Below are 22,928 nucleotides of genomic sequence, written 5' to 3' on the forward strand. Positions count from 1 at the left end.
ACACGTACCGACACAGACTATCCCGCAATTTAATTGTTTTTACTCCAAAGGAGTAGATTGAATAGCGGAATAGAAAATATGATATCAAAAGGTGTATGTATCTCACACGTACCAACACAGACTATCCCGCAATTTAATTGTTTTTACTCCAAAGGTGTAGATTAAATAGCGGAATAGAAAATATTATCAAATGTGTATGTATCTCACACGTACAGAACCAGACAAGGCCGCGATTACTATTTTTTGTACCCCCAAAGGCAGGATGAGGAGTAGGAGGAGTTTGGAACAGGCAGGAGGCACACTGAAGCACCCTCAAATCCTCGGCAGTATGAGCTGCGCCCCAAAAATTGGAAAGGTGTATCTCACACGTACCGACACAGACTATCCCGCAATTTAATTGTTTTTACCCAAAGGTGTAGATTGAATAGCGAAATAGAAAATATGATATCAAAAGGTGTATGTATCTCACACGTAGAGACCCAGACTAGGCCCAAATTACTATTTTTTGTACCCCCAAAGGCAGGATGAGGAGTAGGAGGAGTTCCGAACAGGCAGGAGGCACACTGAAGCACCCTCAAATCCTCGGCAGTATGAGATGCGCCCCAAAAATTGGAAAGGTGTATCTCACACGTACCGACACAGACTATCCCGCAATTTAATTGTTTTTACCCAAAGGTGTAGATTAAATAGCGGAATAGAAAATATTATCAAACAAAGGTGTATGTATCTCACACGTACAGAACCAGACTAGGCCCCGATTACTATTTTTGTACCCCCAAAGGCAGGATGAGGAGTAGGAGGAGTTCCGAACAGGCAGGAGGCACACTGAAGCACCCTCAAATCCTCAGCAGTATGAGATGCGCCCCAAAGATTGGAAAGGTGTATCTCACATGTACTGACACAGACTGTCCCGCAATTTAATTGTTTTTACCCAAAGGTGTAGATTGAATAGCGGAATAGAAAATATGATATCAAAAGGTGTATGTATCTCACACGTAGAGACCCAGACTAGGCCCAAATTACTATTTTTTGTAACCCCAAAGGCAGGATGAGGAGTTCGGAACAGGCAGGAGGCAGACTGAAGCACCCTCAAATCCTCGGCAGTATGAGATGCGCCCCAAAAATTGGAAAGGTGTATCTCACACGTACCGACACAGAATATCACGCAATTTAATTGTTATTACCCAAAGGTGTAGATTGAATAGCGGAATAGAAAATATGATATCAAAAGGTGTATGTATCTCACACGTACCGACACAGACTATCCCGCAATTTAATTGTTTTTACTCCAAAGGTGTAGATTAAATAGCGGAATAGAAAATATGATATCAAAAGGTGTATGTATCTCACACGTACCGACACAGACTATCCCGCAATTTAATTGTTTTTACTCCAAAGGTGTAGATTAAATAGCGGAATAGAAAATATTATCAAAAGGTGTATGTATCTCACACGTACCGACACAGACTATCCCGCAATTTAATTGTTTTTACTCCAAAGGTGTAGATTGAATAGCGGAATAGAAAATATGATATCAAAAGATGTATGTATCTAACACGTACCGACACAGACTATCCCGCAATTTAATTGTTTTTACTCCAAAGGAGTAGATTGAATAGCGGAATAGAAAATATGATATCAAAAGGTGTATGTATCTCACACGTACCGACACAGACTATCCCGCAATTTAATTGTTTTTACTCCAAAGGTGTAGATTAAATAGCGGAATAGAAAATATTATCAAAAGGTGTATGTATCTCACACGTACAGAACCAGACAAGGCCGTGATTACTATTTTTTGTACCCCCAAAGGCAGGATGAGGAGTAGGAGAAGTTCGGAACAGGCAGGAGGCACACTGAAACACCCTCAAATCCTCAGCAGTATGAGATGCGCCCCAAAAATTGGAAAGGTGTATCTCACACGTACTGACACAGACTATCCCGCAATTTAATTGTTTTTACCCAAAGGTGTAGATTGAATAGCGGAATAGAAAATATGATATAAAATTGGTGATTTATCAATAGCACATGTGAACAGCAGTGTCTTATATCAGTCAGCTCTGCTGCAGGCTATGGAGGGAAAAAAAAAAGAAAATTCCCCTTTTAAGTTTGTAATTTTTAACTAGATTAGTACAGGAAATGCCACAATTTAATTTTTTTAACCCAAGGGTGTATATTGAATAGTGGAATAGAAAAAAGTGTATAACTTTTGAAATCACTCAATAATAGCACATGTGTGAACACAGCAGTGTATTATCACAGTCAGCACAGCAGTACTGAAGGAAAAACGCTGCACACAACTGACTGATAAAAAATACTTTTTTCTCCCTCCTCCTCAGTGGGCAAAAAGATTGTGTTCACACCACCCCACACACAGCAAAATCGACGTGGACCACTGACACCTGCCTATCTCCAGACTCTCCCTAAAAGGATCGATAAGATCGGTCACTGCCGGCACTGCAAACCCCCCCCCCCCACACTGCAAAATCGATTGTAGAACACTGACCCTAAATATCTCTAGCCTCTCCCTAAAAGGATTGATAAGATCGGTCACTGCCGGCACTGCAAACCCCCCCCACACAGCAAAATCGATTGTAGAACACTGACCCTAAATATCTCCAGCCTCGCCCTAAAATGCCTATATCTCGCCCTGCCTGCAGCACTCCGACCTGTCCCTCAATTCTTTTCGGATACAATATGATTTTTTGCCTATGAAAATGGTGTGTACATATAATAAATCACATGCAAACACTAACAGCGCTATCATTAATCACATAGTCCATCATATGACAAATCTATAATGAACTTCAATCAAATAATGTCCAGTTTGCTGGCATCATCTCCACCAAATCCTGTTATGCGTTCAAGTGCTCTGATACAAAGGAAGGTGCCCCTTCACCACACCGGCATGCCCCCCAAGCAGTGCCCACGTACCTCACTGTGGGGAAATGAAAGCCCAACAAGATCAGCTCAGGATGGACAACCGCTATTCAACAGGCCAGGCACTTCACAGGAACGATGTTTCACCGAAGGAGATGCAAAGACCGGATCAAAAAGGCACTCTTTATGACTCAGCTCCGGACTTCCATACACCTGCAGACTGGATCACTCCATGTGTGCCATATCATGCATAAATGAAGAATAGACGCTCATAGCGTAACTCCATAACCATGCATAGATTTATTAAGTAATCAGACATAAATATACTCACAAACGAAATAAATTTAAAAGCATTCATGTAAAATCTTTAGTCCCGGACCGGACTACCTGCGCGGCTCCCGCCGCCCTGATGTGGAGCCGAAGTTGCGGCTAGACTCGCCGTACGGCCTCCGGGTTCCAACTTCCGGGTAGGCGTGACGTCAGACGTCCGGGACGTAGGGTTGCTATGGTCACCACGTGTCCACGCCCTATTATTGATTGAGTGGCCTTTTCCCTCGGGATAAGTGTCATTGTTCTTGTCCCCTTTTTCAATGATTTTTTGCCTGTCTGTCCCTAATCAGCAGCCAGCACTTATGATGTGTGCTCTGTCCCTGTACTACAGCATAATGACGCTGCGGCGCTCGGTCTCGAACTTATAAAGACTTGGTCACATGCTTCAGATGGCAAATCACAGCTACTAATACATTTGTAGGCATGGCTGGGATGGCTTAAGGCACACCAGTTAAACGCTTGTTGATTGGCTGTTGAAAGCCTGCCATTAAAAGCGTGCCAATACATACAAACCCGGAAATAAAATGAACGAACACAGATTTTTACCCGAACATACAGTAAAGTTTTCGAGTCCGTGTTCGGGTAACAAAAATCCAATTATTCGGTACGAACACGAATAATACAGTCCGTGTTCGCTCAACACTAAACAGGAGATGAAGCCATGAATGAGTGGTTTTTATTTTTTAATAGTAAAGGGGTAGAATAATTAAAATTCCTGTTAAGTAGAAAACAGAAGAAATTAACAGCGCTGGAACAGTCTATTAAAGGAATTAAAGACAAAATTGAACCTTTTAAAGAATCTACGGAATGCATTAGACTCTCAGGAGAATTAAAAAAGAAGATGGAAAAAATGGATAAAGAAACGCAGGAGAAGAAAAGGAAGAAATTCCTGCGTGATATTGGTGACTTCAGAAATCATGAAGTCTTCAAATGGCAGCGTCTTCTAAAGGAGGAAGGTGCGATTGAGTCCTGTGATAGCACACCAGAAAGAGAAGCCCCGGCATCCCCACCTAATGCTCCTACACCAAGAGCACAGGGAGGACAAGGGAAAGGATATCAGGGAACACCCAATCAGCAACCATCACAAATGAGAGATGGCCAAAATTATTCGGCTCCCCCTTTTAGGGGTAATGGAAGAGGCAGAAGACCTTTCAGAGGGAAACCTGCAAGAGGAAGAGGAGGAAATTTTAATCCAAATTTTAATTCAAATTTTAATCCACATTTTAATCCCAATTTTAATTCTAATTTTAATCCGAATCAGAATTTTAATTACAACAATCACTGGCAAGGGAACCCGCAACCACAGTACCAACAATGGTCTCCGGGTCAAAGATCTCCAGGTCAAAGAGATGGATACTCAGCAAGAGATAATGGCCACCGTGACCCGCAAGTATACAATATCCCAACAGAAAATAGATTTACACCATTGCGGGATCAAGAAAGAGACCCTTCCCAGGATGTTTTTTGTTTTTTTAGGGAACCCCAAAGGACAATGGTCCTATCGAGAACAAACTACTCGGGGGGAAAAAAGAAAAGACAGAGAAGACGAAGAGCAGGCAGAAAATGCCAGAAAAAGAGAACACCAGTAGGAGCTGGCGTTTTCAATCTGAGTGACAAAATATTGAACCAGCAAGAACTCAAACTTTTAGATAAAGGCCTGAAATTCGCACCCACAAAGAATTATAGAATATATTGAGGTCTTTTGGAATATGGTAACAGATGACTTGGAGAGATTGAATGTCCGGAAAATGCCGAATCCGCAATGGATTAAACAAGGCCTTAAGGATCTAGAGAAAGATAAAAAAGTCGTAATTAGACCAGCAGATAAAGGGGGAGGATTGGTGGTAATGAATAGATCTTTCTATAGAGGGGAGATGGAAAGACAATTATCCGATACAGAAACTTATCAACTACTGAATAGTAATCCGACAATGGAATTTAACCACTTGCCTACAGTGCACTTTCACCCCCTTCCTGCCCAGACCGATTTTCAGCTTTCAGCGCTCTCACACTTTGAATGACAATTACTCAGTCATGCAACACTGTACCCATAAAAAATTTGTGTCCTTTTCTTCACACAAATAGAGCTTTCTTTTGATGGTATTTAATCACTACTGGGTTTTTTATTTTTTGTGCTATAAATAATAAAAGACTGAAAATATTGTGAAAAAACACATTTTTCTTAGTAATTTTTCTTCACACATTTTGGCCAAAATTTATACTGCTACTTATCTTTGGTAAAAATAACCCAAATAAGTGTATATTATTTGGTCTTTGTGAAAGTTATAGAGTCCACAAGCTATGGTGCTATTCATTGAAAATTGATCACACTTGATCACACCTGATGTACTGAAGGCCTATCTCATTTCTTGAGACACTAAAAGGTCAGGAAAGTACAAATACCCCCCAAATGACCCCTTTTTGGAACGTAGACATTCCAAGGTATTTAATAAGGGGCATGGTGAGTTTTTTGAAGTTGTAATTTTTTTCCAAAATTCTTTGCAAAATGAAGATTTTTTTTTCTTTTTTACAAATTGACGTATTAACAGGTTATTTCTCTCACACAGCATATGTATACTTGGAACTACACCCCAAAACACATTCTACTACTCCTCCTGAGTATGGCGATACCACATGCGTGAGACTTTTTCACAGCCTGGCCACATACAGAGGCCTAACATCCAAGTAGTACCGTCCGGCATTCTAGGAGCATAAATTACACATATAATTTCCTGACAACCTATCGCACTTTTGAAGGCCCTGGAGCACCAGGACAATGGAAACCCCCATAAAATGACCCCATTTTGGAAAGCAAACACCCCAACGTATAATTTTTGAGGCATAATGAGTCTTTTGAACGTGTCATTTTTGTCCACAAGTTTTTGAAAACTGTGGAAAGAAAATTAAAATGCATTTTTTTTTTACACAAAGTTGTCCATTTATGAAATATTTCCAACACATAGCATGTACATATCAAAAATTGCACCCCAAAATACATTCTGCTATTCCTCCTGAGTATGGCAATACCACATGTGTAACACTTTTACACAGCCTAGCCACATACAGAGTCCCAATATCCAAGTAGCACTTTACACAAAGTTGTCCATTTATCCACTTTTAAGACTGGGCCTATTTTTGACAATTGGTGCTTACAAGCTAAAATCATTTTTTTTGCTAGAAAACTACTTAGAACCCCCAAACATTATATATATTTTTGTAGCAGAGACCCTAGAGAATAAAATGGAGATTGTTGTAATATTTTTTATCACACCATATTTGCGCAGCAGTCTTCCAAATGCAATTTTTTCGAAAAATATTCACTTTTTTTAATTAAAATATAAGAAAACAGTAAATTTAGCCCATTTTTTTTCCATAATTTGAAAGATAATGTTACGCCGAGTAATTAGATACCCAACATGTCATGCTTCAAAATTGCGCACACTCACGGAATGGCGCCAAACATTGGTACTTAAAAATCCCCATAGGCAACATTTTAAAAATTTCTACAGGTTATTAGCTTAGAGTTACAGAGGAGGTCTAGGGCTCAAATTATTGCTCTTGCTCTAACGATAGCGGTGATACCTCACATGTGTGGTTTGAACACCGTTTACATATGTGGGCGGGACTTGTGTATGCATTTGCTTCTGCGCGTGAGCTAACGGGGACAGGGCGCTTTCATTTTTTTTTTTCCTATTTTTTTTATTTATTATTTTTTTTTTTTACACGGTTTAAAAAAAAAATGTTTTGATAATTTTTATTCCTATTACAAGGAATGTAAACATCCCTTGTAATAGAAATAGGCATGACAGGTCCTCTTTATTGTGGGATCTGGGGTCAAAAAGACCTCACACCTCACAATTACACTAAAAAAGAAAAAAAAAATTGTTGAAAAAGAAAAAAAAAAAAAGCGTCCCTTTAAACCGGTTGCTAGGCAACGACTTTTGACGTAGCTCCTGTCCTCCCATACCATAGAGTCGAGTAAGGGCCATCTTGCCCTCACTCGACTTCCTGTCTCTGAGGATCCGGGACCGGATACTTTTCCCCGCTGCCGGCGGGTCCGGTAAGCTGGGAAAACGTCTGGGACGTGGCAGGAGGGGGGGCACCTCTTCCCCTGCACCGGAAGGGTAATTCCGCTGCAAATCTGCCACTGGGACCACCCTTATCTGAAAGCCAACCGCCCGCCATTTAAAAAAATACCGGGGTTATGGCAGCTATCTGCTGCCATAACCCCAGTATTTAGCTTTTAATGGCCGACGTATATAGTCGTTAGGCGGTCGGTAAGTGGTTGCATGTATATAGCAAAAATTGCACCCCAAAATACATTCTATAAAGGAAAGTGTACAGGAATAGTCCGAGTCCATCTCTGATCCGCTACTATTAGCCATTTCAAATTCCGAATCGGATTCGGAATTGGATTTGGATACTGATGAGAGCTCCCCGGTGCTCTCATCAGTCATGGAGAGGGCCTGAAGGGCCTCCTCGCTGCTGTACATCCTTTTTGACATGCTGGCTGTGATGGGCTGTGCGACGGGTGACCGTTGACTGCGGATGATCACTGATGGGTGGCAGGTGACTGATAGGTGGCAGGTGACGGTCACTGATGGGTTGACAGATGACGATGACTGATGGGTTGACAGATGATGATGACGGATGGGTTGACAGGTGACGATGACTGATGGGGTGACAGATGACAATGACTGATGGGGTGACAGGTGACGATGACTGATGGGGTGACAGGTGACGATGACTTATGGGGTGACAGGCGACGATGATTGATGGGTTGACAGATGACGATCACTGATGGGGTGACAGGTGACGATGATTGATGGGGTGAGAGATGACGATCACTGATGGGGTGACAAGTGACAATCACTGATTGGGTGACAGATGACGATCACTGATGGGGTGACAAGTGACGATGATTGATGGGGTGACAGGTGACGATGGCTGATGGTGTGACAAGTGATGATCACTGATGGGGTGACAGGTGATGATGACTGATGGGGTGACAGGTGACGATGACTGATGGGGTGACAGGTGACGGTGATTGATGGGGTGATGGGTGATGGTCACCGATGGGTGACAGGTGATGGGCGATGGTGCACGGTGGTACTGATGGCAGTCTCTGGTGACAGGTGCACTTTAGGCTATGTTCACATGTGAGCGTAGCGGATCAGGGCAGAATCACCGCCATTCTGCCCGCGATCCGGAAATCATTGCAAATCGCGGGGCGCTTGTGCGTTGCCCGTGATTTGCAATAGCACCCCAAACGCTGTGCAATGTTGCCGCGATTTCCGCCTGCTGAATCGCGGTAACATCGCGCAAACAATGCATGACGCCCCAAAGAAACTCTTGTACCTTTTTTTGGGCGTCATGCGTTGTTTGCGCGATGTTACTGCGATTCTGCAGGCGGAAATCACGGCAACTTTGCACAGCATTTGGGGTGCTATTGCAAATCACGGGCAACGCACAGGCGCCCCGCGATTTGCAATGATTTCCGGATCGTGGGCAGAATCGCTGTGATTCTGCCCACGATCGCTACGCTCACATGTGAACGTAGCCTTATGGGTGTCAATTTCTGGGCACTGATGAGGTGACTGTTGGGTGACAGGTGCAATTGGCGGGGGCTAAGGACTGTGTGGGGACATTTATTTTTGTGATTTTACTTTGTGACAGGTGTACAGAGCAGTAACTCACTGTTTCTGGCTCTGCTCTCCTCACACTGTAAACTGTGTGAGGGGAGAAGAGCTAGTAACAGTGAGTTACTGCTCTGTGTTTACATTTTGTGATCGGCTGTGAATGGATTCACAGCCGATCACATAGTAAACAGTCACTGTCAGTGACTGTTTACTACCGCCAGTGACTAGCTGTGTTCCTAGGGAACACAGAGCCACCGACATGACCGTGCTGCGCACTCCTGATCGCGCATGCGCGGTCATCTTCTGGGCTCCTCTATTGTGATCGGCTATGTCACAATAGACGATCATAGGGCATATCGCTTCCTCATGCCCTATGATCGTGTACAATGACCCGACATCTGCCGTGGCCAATATACAATCATCAGCGTTACTTAACGCAGTTACTTTTGAGGGTAACGAGTAATCTAACTGACTACTCGTCCCCTCAAGGTAATGCCGTTCAAATTACTTTGGCTGCGTTACCGCAATTACATCTACCGCCACTAGATGGCAGTAGATGTAATTGTAATTCCCCCTCTCCTCTATGACCGCTGTCTGCAGTACAGGAAAGAGAAGAGGAGGAGACTCGGACAAGGTCAGGGATCGATCAGCAATGTGTCCCTGCCTGCACTTTGCCTTGAATGCCTTCTCTGGGGAAAAGATCTATTATCCTCCCTCAGTCCACGGCCGGCAATCAGCTCTGCTCTCATCTCATCCTGCGAGAGACAGAGACTGCAAGTATGAAGCTGCCTGTGAGAGTGTGACAGGCTGACAGCCGGCTCAGCTATTCAGAGGAGAGGAGGCAGCTGCTTTCCAGACAGGAGGAGGACGTGCAACAAGTGCTTACAACAGGTGTGTGCTTGGGGGGTGGCTTTGACATTCGAGGGGGGGGGGAGGGCACTGAGTCTGGCTGCAGCACCAGAACATACATGGCATGGGGACTGTCTCTGACTGCAGCACATACATCATGTATGTGCTGCAGTCAGAGACAGTGCCCTGCCCTCCCCCCATGCCATGTATGTTCTGCACTGCAGTCAGACTCAGTGCCCTCCCCCCCATACCATGATAAAGTGGGATTTATGGGGAACCCTGCCTGGCCTGCTCTAAAGGGGAATCTATGGGGGAGCTTTGGGGACGCTGGCCTGCTCTAAAGATGGATCTATGGCGACCCTGTTCTAAAGAGGGATCTGTCCCTTATAGATCCCCTTTAGAACTCAGTCCCCCTAGATCCCCTTTAAAACAGGCCCTGGGGCCACAATAGATCCCCTTTGGAGCAGGGTCCTTATAGATCCCCCTTTAGAGTAGGGTCCCCATAGATCCCCCTTTAGAGCAGGGTCCCCATAGATCCCCCTTTAGAGCAGGGTCCCCATAGATCCCCCTTTAGAGCAGGGTCCCCATAGATCCCCCTTTAGAGCACGGTCCTCATAGATCCCCCCTTTAGAGTAGGGTCCCCATAGATCCCCTTTAGAGAAGGGTTCCCATAGATCCCCCTTTAGAGCAGGGTTCCCATAGATCCCCCTTTAGAGTAGGGTCCCCATAAATCCCCCTTTAGAGTAGGGTCCCCATAGATCCCCCTTTAGAGAAGGGTTCCCATAGATCCCCCTTAGAAAGGGTTCCTCATAGATCCCCCTTGAGAGCAGGGTCCTCATAAATTCCCCTTTAGAGCAGGGTCCCCATAGATCCCCCTTTAGAGCAGGGTCCCCATAGATCCCCCTTTAGAGCAGGGTCCCCATAAATTCCCCTTCAGAGTAGGGTCCCCATAGATTCCCCCTTTAGAGAAGGGTTCCCATAGATCCCCCTTAGAAAGGGTTCCTCATAGATCCCCCTTGAGAGCAGGGTCCTCAAATTCCCCTTTAGAGCAGGGTCCCCATAGATCCCCCTTTAGAAAAGGGTCCCCATAGATCCACCCTTAGAAAAGAGTCCTCATAAATCCCCCTTTAGAGCAGGGCCCCCATAGATCCATGGGGACCCTGCTCTAAAGGGGGATCTATGGGGACCCCTCCCTAAAGGGGGGTCTATGGGGAGCATGGCCTGCTCTAAAGGGGATCTTTGGGGACCCTGCTCTAAAGGGGGATCTATGGGGACCCTGGCCTGTTCTAAAGGGGGATCTATGGGGACCCTGCTCTAAAGGGGGATTGATGATGACCCTGGCCTGCTCTAAAGTGGGATCTATGGGGACCCTGCTCTAGTGTCCCAGTACCAGTATGCCACACCGCCAACACCAGTGTTCCACACTGCCACCACCACCAGTGTGCCACACCACCACCACACTGCTACCACCATTTCAGGCAGCAGGTACCAAAAAACAAAACAAAATACAGTTACTCACAGTTAGGAGGACTCAGGACTCAGACCCCCACAGTGTGCCACACCGCCACCACTATTAAAGATCTTATAGAATGTAATTGCATTATAGAATAGAAAAAAAAGTCGCAGTTACTTTTCTGAGTAACTAATTACTTTTTCAATGTGGTAACTGTCAGTAACTCAATTACTTTTTGGGAGAAGTAATTTGTAACTGTAACTAATTACTTTTTTAAAGTAAGATGAGCAACACTGCCGGAGAGACCAAAGTTTGTCTATAAAAAGGCCCTGATCCTCAAGGACATGATAGCCCCAGGAGCTATAGATCCATCCATTCAGAAAAAGGAAGGACTGTTTTCATTTATTACGGGTTTTCATGCATGCGGAAGATGTTCTGCATGTAGACATGCAGTGAATAACCAGAAAAATAAAAAGGAGTTCATGTCGAACAGTACAAAAAAGGAATACCCCATAAAGGATCTTATAACATGTAGTAATATAGGAGTAGTCTACATGTTAGAGTGCGGTTGCGGACTTCAGTACATTGGACGCACATCTAGAAGTTTTAGTGTAAGAATGGGAGAACATGTAAAAAATATTAAAAAAGGTTCCATAAATTACAATGTATCAAAACATTTCCGAATAGTCCACAACCGCAACCCTAGGTCTCCTAAATTTTGGGGGATTGCTATTGTTTTAATATTAATCAAATATTGGTGAAGATCAATTATAATGAGCTAATAAGTATATTATCTAAATTAACACACATATTTATATAAAAATTTGGATTGACCTCCTTAGTTCCAATTCCAGGTTTTGGGCCGTTTGTGGTTTTTACTTATTAATTCTATAAAATTATAATTTAATAAAATATTGTTTTTAAAGTAGGTCAGATGATATGAGGTTTATTAATATTTACCTCCTAATTAGATATGAAACCATATATTTTTGTGAATGTACAGGCTTTATTGTATTAATATTATATAAGCCATCATATATTGTGCTTTTAATTTAATGAGGGTTGGCACACAGTATTGTTTATTTTGCTTCTCTTGAAATGAATGAGTGCCAATACCTAGTTTTCTGTTTGTTTGCTGATTAAAAGCCATGAAATGGTTAATGTTGAACCTCCAGGGAAGAGATGTGAGCAGGCTCCTGTTGAAAGAAATTTCTACTCAATAGATTATATAGATGGTCCTTTGGAATAGACAAGTGATTGCATTCCCTGTTTGTGTATAGTGATAAGACCGCCCTACAGTGACCGAGCCAAGTGCTGGCAAAGTAAGGGTATGGCGCCGCACAGTGCGATATCCCTGCCAGTAGTTGGGCGGGAAGACTGCGGCAATAGAACTACATAGGACTCACGCACACGATTGGCTCCACCCCGCTGACGAAGTCTCTGACGCAACGCGTACGGGGAGGAGCCTGCTCGGAGTTTGTAGATTCCTGGAGGTGTACAGAGAGCTGTTTATGACGCTGTAAGCCCGCACTGCTTTAAGTGCTTTTCAATGTAAGTGGAATTTCATCTGTTTGAGAGGGAATAAATAGCTTTATGAAAAACAGAGAGCATTAGATCTTCTTTTCTTTTTATACCGGATTCCTGGTCTATACGGAGGGATAGCTGGAGGCGGTGAAAGGAAGGGGCATCAGGCTGCTATACATATATCCCAAAGCGTGTTTGACTCTCAGGAGTCTAATCCTAAGGTGAGCTGCTTATCTTGCACCATTCACTGGGAGCACTTGGAGTGAAGCATGCAGCACTTGTTGATCACAGATGAAGATTGATTTGTTAATTTTTGATTTCACTTTATGATTCACTATTAATTGGGACTATAAAGATCACTGGATATCACTAATAATAGAGTTGATTTATTAAGATTGATTTGATATTTGATTTAAAATTATTTTGACACATTGATTTATATATTCACTTGGCGCAACAATATTATTTATTGATTTGTCACTGGTGTTTTGTGTTTAGCACTGATTGTTCGCAGCCTTGTGTGCACTATTGAAAATTTAAATTTTAAAAAAATTTTTAAATTTATGGTTTGCGCTGATTATTATTATTTTATTATATAGACAGACCTATGTTCCTTTGTCCAGGGATCCTAAGTTTTCATATAAAAGGACTTTGGAGGATATAGTGGACAGAGGGTACAAGCTCAATATATTAAATAGGAATCAAAAATGCCTTTTCTTTTTTAAGTGCCCTCGTACCCCTGTCATATACAATCTCCCAAAACTGCATAAGAGTCTCACTCCCCCCCCCCCCCCCCGGGTCGTCCCATTGTCAGTGACATTGACTCTGTGAGGTCCCGGGTGGGGAAGTACATAGACTCTTATTTGCAGCCCTTGGTTCAAACCACACCTTCATACATTAAAGACACATCATTAATCTTTTGTCAGGTTTAAGCACCACTGATCATCGCTGGATGGTAACAGCGGACATTTCTTCACTATATACGGTCATACCTCATGATGTTGGCTTGAATGCGGTAAATATGTTTCTTGCTCGAGATTCAGATTTGCATAGAGTGCAAATATCTTCCATTATGGAGTTATTGGAGTTTGCAACTCACCATAATTATTTTTGGTACAATGGACAGTTTTTTCGCCAGGTCACTGGCGTGGCCATGGGCGCTAAGTACGCCCGTCCCTTGCCAACCTTTTCATGGCCCAGTGGGAGGAGGACGTCATCTATGCCCATCGCAGGCCACAAATACTGCTTTGGGCTAGGTACATAGATGACGTATATGTATATTAGGAGCTGCGCCAGACATATATTAAACAATCTATCACAGTAATACAGTCCATGAACAATATAATGGAGTAGAACTGCAGGTAGAAAGAAAGGACCCTTTTATCAGCCAATCACCAGTGACTAGTGAGAGAGTTACACCCTGTTCTGACACCCGTAGCCTCTTACCGGAACTTTTGACCCTCCTGTCACAGAGTGGTCAAACAGGCATAAGAGCAAACAGCGCTCGGCGTAAATGATGGTTCCTAGTCACATTCCTCACATTCCTTAGCAGGGAGAGAGAACTTCACAATTCACAGATGTACAATGCCTTCACAGGACCCCACAGAAGTGTCTTTCACATGCAGGCTCAGAAAAAAGACAGAGGGGCAACCAATTGTGAAGTACATCGTGTGCAGGGGGGGCACGTTTGCTCTCGGGGGGCTCTCTTCTCGAAGTGGGGGGCGATTTCGCTAAGTGGGACACACTTCTGAAACTGCATAGGTCATCTCAATGTGTCATCTGAAAACCTTCTTCTGTCTCTTCACAGGTATGTCCATCTATGACTGCAACCCAAACTGAATATTTCTGTACCCTGCGTTTTCTATACAGTTTATGTGGTATGTCCATCTATGACTGCAACCCAAACTGAATATTTTGGTACCCTACGTTTTCTATACAGTTTATGTGGTATGTCCATCTATGACTGCAACCCAAACTGAATATTTCTGTACCCTGCGTTTTCTATACAGTTTATGTGGTATGTCCATCTATGACTGCAACCCAAACTGAATATTTCTGTACCCTGCATTTTCTATACAGTTTATGTGGTATGTCCATCTATGACTGCAACCCAAACTGAATATTTCTGTACCATGCGTTTTCTATACAGTTTATATGGTATGTCCATCTATGACTGCAACCCAAACTGAATATTGCTGTACCCTGCGTTTTCTATACAGTTTATGTGGTATGCTTACTTGTTTATCCATCCATAGCCTATCCTTCCTATGTTTTCTTACCTTAAATTTACAACCATTATAGTCTTTAAATCTTTGTGAAGTGAAACTGCAGTATATGTCCAGCCCTAATTTATCAATTCCTGATTACTAATTGGATAAGCCCCCACCCCAGGTCTAATAGTATAAAATCAGCACATCACTTGGGGAAGGCACGTGTGCAGGGGGGGCACGTTTGCTCTCGGGGGGCTCTGTTCTCGAAGTGGGGGGCGATTTCGCTAAGTGGGACACACTTCTGAATCTGCACTTCAGAGAATGCACAAAGTGAGGGAACACAGGAAAGGCTGAGATATACACCACATATACTGCAGGTGATCTCCTCCCTTTTTTTTTTTTTTAAACCTCTTCAGCTCTATCCTGGAAAAATGCACTCTCTGGCACTTCTTCTGACTGCCCTATCCTCCATCCTTAAATTCTCTCTACTTCAACCCTCTTCTCCACCCCACATCTTATATATATCACCCTCACTTCTGTCCTCACCTTATTACTGCACTCACCATCTCCTGCGACTTCTAAATCCACACGCACACAAATCCTCCAGGAAACTGGGGCATGTCCCCTCATATAAATCACACTCTCATATTACCACCCTCACCTTTCTGCTTCTCCTGGCCTCTGGAGACATATCCCCAAACCCTGGGCCTCCATCTACCCATGCTCGATACACCACGTACCCTACACCCTCTGGCTGCAGTCGCAGTCAGCACAATCTAGTTCCAATCTCTCTTCTTCCCAAAACCGGACTCCCTTTCTCTTGCGCCCTTTGGAACGCCCGCTCTGTCTGTAATAAACTCACCTCTCTTCATGACCTTTTCATCGCTAACTCATTTAATCTACTCGCCATCACCGAAACCTGGCTGCACGAATCCGACACTGCGTCTTCTGCTGCCCTATCCCTAGGTGGTCCTCTATGGACTCACTCCCCTAGACCCAACGGACGCAAGGGAGGGGTTGTCGGGATCCTTCTAGCCCCACATAGCTCCTTTCAGGTACTTCAGCCGCCTCCCTCTCTGTCACTCTCCTCATTTGAGGTACACTGCATTCGTCTTTTCTCCCCTGTCTCTCTAAGGATAGCTGTGATCTACCGCCCCCCTGGACCAGTATCAACCTTTCTTCATGACTTCTCCACCTGGCTACCCTACTTTCTCTCTTCTGAAATCCCCACAATCATTCTCGGCGACTTCAACATCCCTTTTAATACTAACACTCCTACCACTTCCAAACTTCTCAATCTAACCTTCTCCTTTGACCTGAAGCAATGGATACACGCTTCTACTCACTCTGAAGGCATTATCCTTGACCTTGTTTTCTCCCACCTATGCACCCCGCACAACCTTTCCAACAATCCTTTCCCTCTCTCTGATCACTACCTTATTGGTTTCCCTCTCTCCCTCTACTCCACCTCCTCTCCCTCCAGCTACCGTACAGTTACCCGCAGAAACCTACGCCATCTCAACCCTTCTCTTCTCTACTCTGCTACCGGCCACCTCTATGACAATATTGCACCCCTGTCCTGCACCAACCTAGCCACTTCTGTCTACAACAGTTCACTCTTAGCCTCCCTGGACACATTGGCCCCCCTCACCACACACCGAATCAGGCCCCGACCCCTTCAACCTTGGCAAACCGATAACACTAGAAGTCTGAAAAAGCATAGCCGTGCTCTTGAGCGCCTATGGCGTAAGACTCGGTCTCAGAAGGATTTCAACCAATATAAATCTGCCCTCCAAAAATACAATTCCAGTCTCCACACTGCCAAACAGACCTATTTTATCACTCTCATTAACAGCCTGTCATCACGCCCCCGGCAACTCTCTGCTACCTTTAATTCTCTACTCCATCCTCCACTACCCCCTCCCACCGACTCACTCACTGCCCAGGAGATTGCCTACCACTTCAAACAGAAGATTGATACAATTCGTAAAGAGATCGTTGCTGTTCAGATACCTTCCTCCATGCCTTATGCTTCACGCCCACAAGTGCGATCATTACTTCCCTCATTCAACCCCGCCACTACAGACGAGGTTGCTAAACTACTTGCTAACATCCACTTAACAACCTGCCCTCTGGATTCTGTTCCCTCGCAAATGCTACGTTCACCTTCTGGCCCTATTCTACACTCTCTAACCCACATCTTCAATCTCTCCCTCTCTTCTGGCATCTTCCCCAACTCTCTAAAACATGCACTAGTCAGCCCCATACTTAAAAAGCCCTCACTGGACCCAACCGATCTGAACAACCTACACCCTATTTCCTTGCTCCCCTTTTCATCCAAACTCCTCGAACGTCTAGTCTACAACCGACTGTGCGACCACCTTGCCGAGAATAGCCTCCTTGATCCTCTTCAGTCTGGATTTCGGCCTCAACACTCCACTGAAACTGCACTCCTAAAGCTGACAAACGATCTGCTAACGGCCAAAACCAATGGACACTATTCTGTACTCCTACTTCTGGACCTTTCTGCTGCCTTTGATACGGTTGACCATCCCCTCCTCCTCAAAAAACTCCATGCCTTTGGTCTCCGTGACCGTACTCTTTACTGGTTATCTTCTTACTTATCTAACCGCACCTTTAGCGTTACCTACAATTCTACTTCCTCCTCTCCTCTTCCCTTCTCTGTTGGAGTCCCCCAAGGCTCTGTTCTTGGACCCCTCCTATTTTCAATCTACACCTCCTTTCTAGGTCAGTTGATAGCCTCCCACGGCTTCCAATACCACCTCTACGCTGACGATACCCAAATCTACCTATCCACTCCTCAGCTCTCTCCCTCAGTCTCCTCACGCATCACTAATTTACTATCAGATATATCGATCTGGATGTCTCACCACTTCCTCAAACTAAATCCATCCAAAACCGAGCTTATAATTTTTCCTCCACCGCGTGCCCCTTCCCCTGATTTCTCCGTCAATATCAATGGCATTACCATGACTTTTCCAGAGCCTCTCCAATCCTATGGAACTCCTTACCCTTATCTGTCCGATTATCTCCCACTCTATTAGCTTTTAGGCGATCTCTGAAAACCCTCCTCTTCAGAGAAGCCTATCCTACCAACCCCTAACAAATGTACCTCCTTTTTCTCCATCAACCCATCCCCCACAGTTATTGCCTTTTGTTTCACTTGACCCTCCCTTCTAGATTGTAAGCTCTAACGAGCAGGGCCCTCTAGTTCCTCCTGTTTTGAATTGTACTGTAACTGTATTGTCTTCCTTCACATTGTAAAGCACTGCGCAAACTGTTGGCGCTATATAAATCCTGTATAATAATAATAATAATAATACATTGAGGCACATACATTTATTAATAGATGATGTCCTCCTCCTCTGGGATGGCCACCACCATGAGTTAATTTCATTTTTGGATCAGTTAAATCCTAATGATCGAGGCATACAGTTGAATTATGAGTGTAGTCAAACTACTATAAACTTCTTGGATTTGGTTATAGCCATTAAAGACGGTCAATTTACCACTTCTACTTTTTTAAGGCGACCAACAGGAATTCATATATTCCTGTCAATAGTTGCCATTACGCTCCTTGGTTGCGAGCAATACCTAAAGGACAATACCTTCGCATCAGGCGTAACTGCACCAATTTCCAGTAATTTAAGGCTCAAGCTCATGTTATGACAGAAAGGTTTTTGGAAAAGAAAGGAATTTTTGGAATTTAAAGGGTATGACAGTCGATTCCTTCATGAAACCTTAACTGAGGTTAGTCAAATGGATAGAGTCCAATTATTGAATAACCTGGGTAGGGCAGATCACAATAATTCCTCTCCTAGTTTACCGTTTGTTACTTCTTTTTCAAGCCAACATATGAGCATAAAGAATATCATTAATCGCCATTGGCATATTCTTAGTAATGACCCGGTTCTTCGAAGGACCCTTCCTGACCATCCACGAGTGGTCTTTAAAGGGGCTCCCACTCTGAGGGATAAAACATTTTGGAACCACCGTTACCTAAACCTACTTTTTTAAATCAGTTAACCGGCTTCTATAAGTGCAATAGATGCTGAATATGTTCTTTGAGTTCTAATAAACAAAGGACAGTCAAGGAATTCATTGCAAAAAGCACAGGCAAGATCCACAATATAGAGCCTTTTATTTCTTGCATGAGCACTGGGGTTGTGTATCTGCTCCAGTGCCCATGTGGGCATCAATACATATGTAGGACTAAACGCCCTTTATATGTAAGATTAAATGAACATCTGTCAAACATCAAGAAGGGTTTTCCCAACCATTCCGTGTCTAAGCACTATGCCCTAGTTCATGATAAGGACCCCACGAACACTTTATTTTTAGGGATTGACAAATGTGTGCCGCACTGGAGGGGGTGAGCCTCTTATTAGAGGTATCTCCAAATTGGAGATGGCATGGATTTACCGTGCCAAGACCTACACGCCTTTCGGCCTCAACATCAACATTGAACTGAATGCCTTTATTGACAATGCATGATCTTAACATCAGTTCCAGTTATATCACTGGGTACTAATGCGTGTTGTTTAATCAAGGACTTTCTTTTAATTTAATTTATTTCTATATATTAGCATTATCATATGGTTGGTAAACATTTATAGACCATTGATCTTACTAGATTATGTTTTAATATATGACATTGCAGTCAGTTAATTTATGATGAATTTCATGGCATATTGTATTGTTTATACTAGTGGTTCATAATCCAATGTACTGATAATGTTAATTTGTAAATTTTTGATTTGGACCACAATTGACTATCAATTAACATTAAACCTATTGACTGTGCCCTGTTTACTAGCCAATAGATGGTGTCACCATTAGGGTATATTTATTTAACACTGAATGGTTTATTATTATGATGATGTTGGTTAGTGAGACAGGCTCTAATGCTTGCCGCTTAATATTGCATGCTGTTGCCTAATCTATCATCAACCAAGACTCCCAGATCTTTCTCCATTTATGATTCCCCCAAGGGTTCCCCTCCTAATGTGTATTGTGCTTTTATGTTTCTAGTCCCCAAGTGCAAAACCTTACACTTCTCCACGTTAAACCTCATTTGCCAAGTCGTTGCCCACTCTGTTATTTTGTTCAGGTCATTCTGTAGGATGTCTGCTTCATGCTGTGCAGTTATTGCCCTGCCCAATTTTGTGTCATCTGCAAAAACTGATATCGAACTACTGATCCCGTCCTCAATGCTGTTTATGAATAAATTGAACAAGGTTGGTCCCAGGACTGAGCCTTGGGGGACCCCGCTTACTACCTCAGACCAGTCTGAGTATGCACTGTTTATTACCACCCTTTGGTCACGCCCTTTTAGCCAGTTCCGTATCCAAGAGCAAACCCTGCTGTCGATACCTGCAGACCTTATTTTATAAATTAAGCGCTTATGGGGAACTGTATCAAACGCCTTAGCGAAATCTAAGTACACCACATCCACTGGTCTGCCTCTATCTATCTCACAGCTCACCTCCTCGTAGAATGTTAAGAGATTGGTTTGACAAGAACGCCCATTTATAAACCCGTGCTGGTTACTGCTGATGATGCTGTTGTCTTTAGCAAACTCTACGATATAGTCCCTTATCATCCCCTCCAGAAGTTTACATACTACTGATATCAAACTGACAGGCCTATAATTTCCCGGTATATGCCTCTGACCCTTTTTGAATATCGGAATCACGTTTGCTTTCCTCCACTCCCCTGGTACATCTCCTGTCCTAATACTGTCAGCAAAGATCAGGAACAGTGGTCTAGATATAACCTTACTGAGTTCCTTGAGTACTCTCGGATGTACGCCATCCAGGCCTGGTGATTTGTTTGTATTAAGTTTATCCAGCCTTTCCCTGATTTCACCCTCTGTTAGCCATAGTGGCAAGTCCTGTGTATTACTCCTAACCATACAGTCATGGTCAGTGTACCCCTCTGTTTCCTGTGTAAATACTGATGAGAAAAAAGCATTCAGCACGGTTGCTTTTTCAGTGTCCTCTGTAACCATCCTCCCATCATCGTTAATTATGTGTGCAATATGCTCTGCCCTAGTTTTTTTGCTGTTGATATATTTAAATAATTTCTTTGGGTTTTTTTTACTATCCTCTGCTATTTGTCTCTCAAAGTTTATTTTAGTCATCTTGATTTTGTTTTTACTCTTCTTATTTGCCTCCTTGTATTGGTCGAAAGACGATACTGTGCCCTCTGATTTATATTTCCTGAAGGCCAATTTTTTTCCCCTAATAAGTTTTTTAACGCTACGGTTTAGCCAGCCAGGTTTGGCTTTGTCTCTTCTAAATTTATTTCCCATAGGAATGCACTGAAAGATGCATTTGCTTAATATGTTCCTAAAGCATTCCCATTTTTCCTCTGTGGTCAGTGATCCCAAGGTTTGGTCCCAGTTAACCCTTTCCATCAATGAGTACAATTTTGGAAAGTTTGCCCTTCTGAAGTTAAGGGTTCTTATGTTCCCCACTTGCCTTGCTATATTATTATTTACGCTAAATGTGATCATCCTGTGATCGCTAGAGCCCAGGTAGTCCTGGACTCCTACCTCCGAGATTAGGTCTGGGTCATTAGTGATCAATAGATCCAGGATTGCGTTTTCCCCAGTAGGAGAATCCACCAACTGTGACATGTAGTTGTCCTGTAAGGTTTCCGTGAATAGACGGGCCTTATGTGAATGTGTAGTCCCCTCTCCCCAGTCAATGTCGGGATAATTGAAGTCCCCCAATATGATGACTGATCCTAGCTTTGCCAATAGTGCTAAAAATTCCAGCTCTACCTCCTCCCCTTGTTTAGGTGGCCTATAGCAAACCCTCACAATTACTTTTCCCTTTTCTCCTTCCCTATGGAGTTCTACCCATACGGATTCTAACTCCATACTTATCTCTTCCGTAATGTCACTCCTCTCTATCACCCTTACATTGTTCTTGATGTAGAGACATACCCCTCCCCCTCTTTTTCCTACCCTTTCCTTCCGGTACACCGAATACCCTTGGATATTTGCCAGCCAGTCATGTGAGGGGTCGAACCAAGTCTCTGCTATTCCCACAAGGTCTATGTCCTCCTCATGTACTAACATTTCCAACTCATCAATTTTATTAGCTAGGCTCCTGGCATTAGCATATACCCCTCTTAGCTTTACGGAAGTTAAACGTGATTGGTGGTTATGTTTATTCCTGTTTGGTCTGAGGTTTTCCCGCACAGACCTACCTATTGACGTTATGTCCCTACTTACTGGTTATTATTGGCTTTAGCCCATTTCCTATTTAAATCATCAAATCATTATCAGTGCATCGGTGTTTAACAACCTAATGTGTTGATATAGTATTTAATAATATGGATATGTTGGTCACAAATTAATTATTGTAGATTTAGATCTATTGTTTTAGTATGTTTAATGACCACTAGGTGGTGCTATTTTTACATCATTTGGTAGTGATATGTTTATTCTATGCCATATTCATTAATGTTGAATGCATTACTATTGATATTTTTATGCAAATGTTTATGGTGGTTTGCTGCTGTTGTGACAGTTTTCAATACATGTCCGGCTCAGTATTCATTTTCTCATCAAATTTTGGGCTGTTGGTTCCAGTTCTTGGTGAAGGTTGACCTTACTGGTTCTTGCTCTTTCCCTTTGTTAAGATGGCCGAACTAGTATCAATAACTTTCGGTTACCAAGCCCAGCCTTTCCATAAATAGATGCCGTCAGTACGCCGTCCGCACCTTTGCAAACGCCATCTGTGACGTAACGGCGTAAGAACATGGTGTAATGACGTCACCCTACAACGTTCAGGAAGTTCGGATTTGTGCGTAGCCGTCCGATCATTTGTACTCCTGCACGTGAGTTTGATATTCCTTTTTTTAATAAATTTATATACGGTTTTACACTATGGAGCTTCTCCTTTCTTTTTGGTGGTGATACATCTTGGGGGTCTCTTTGGAGTCATTCCGAGCATAGCCTGCATATATTTTTTGAGTTTTACAAGTGCCTACATTATTTGAGTCTGGTAA

The sequence above is a fragment of the Pelophylax lessonae genome (genome assembly GCF_965119305.1).
Source record: "Pelophylax lessonae genome assembly, chromosome: 6".
In the NCBI taxonomy this organism is placed as follows: Eukaryota; Metazoa; Chordata; class Amphibia; order Anura; family Ranidae; genus Pelophylax; species Pelophylax lessonae.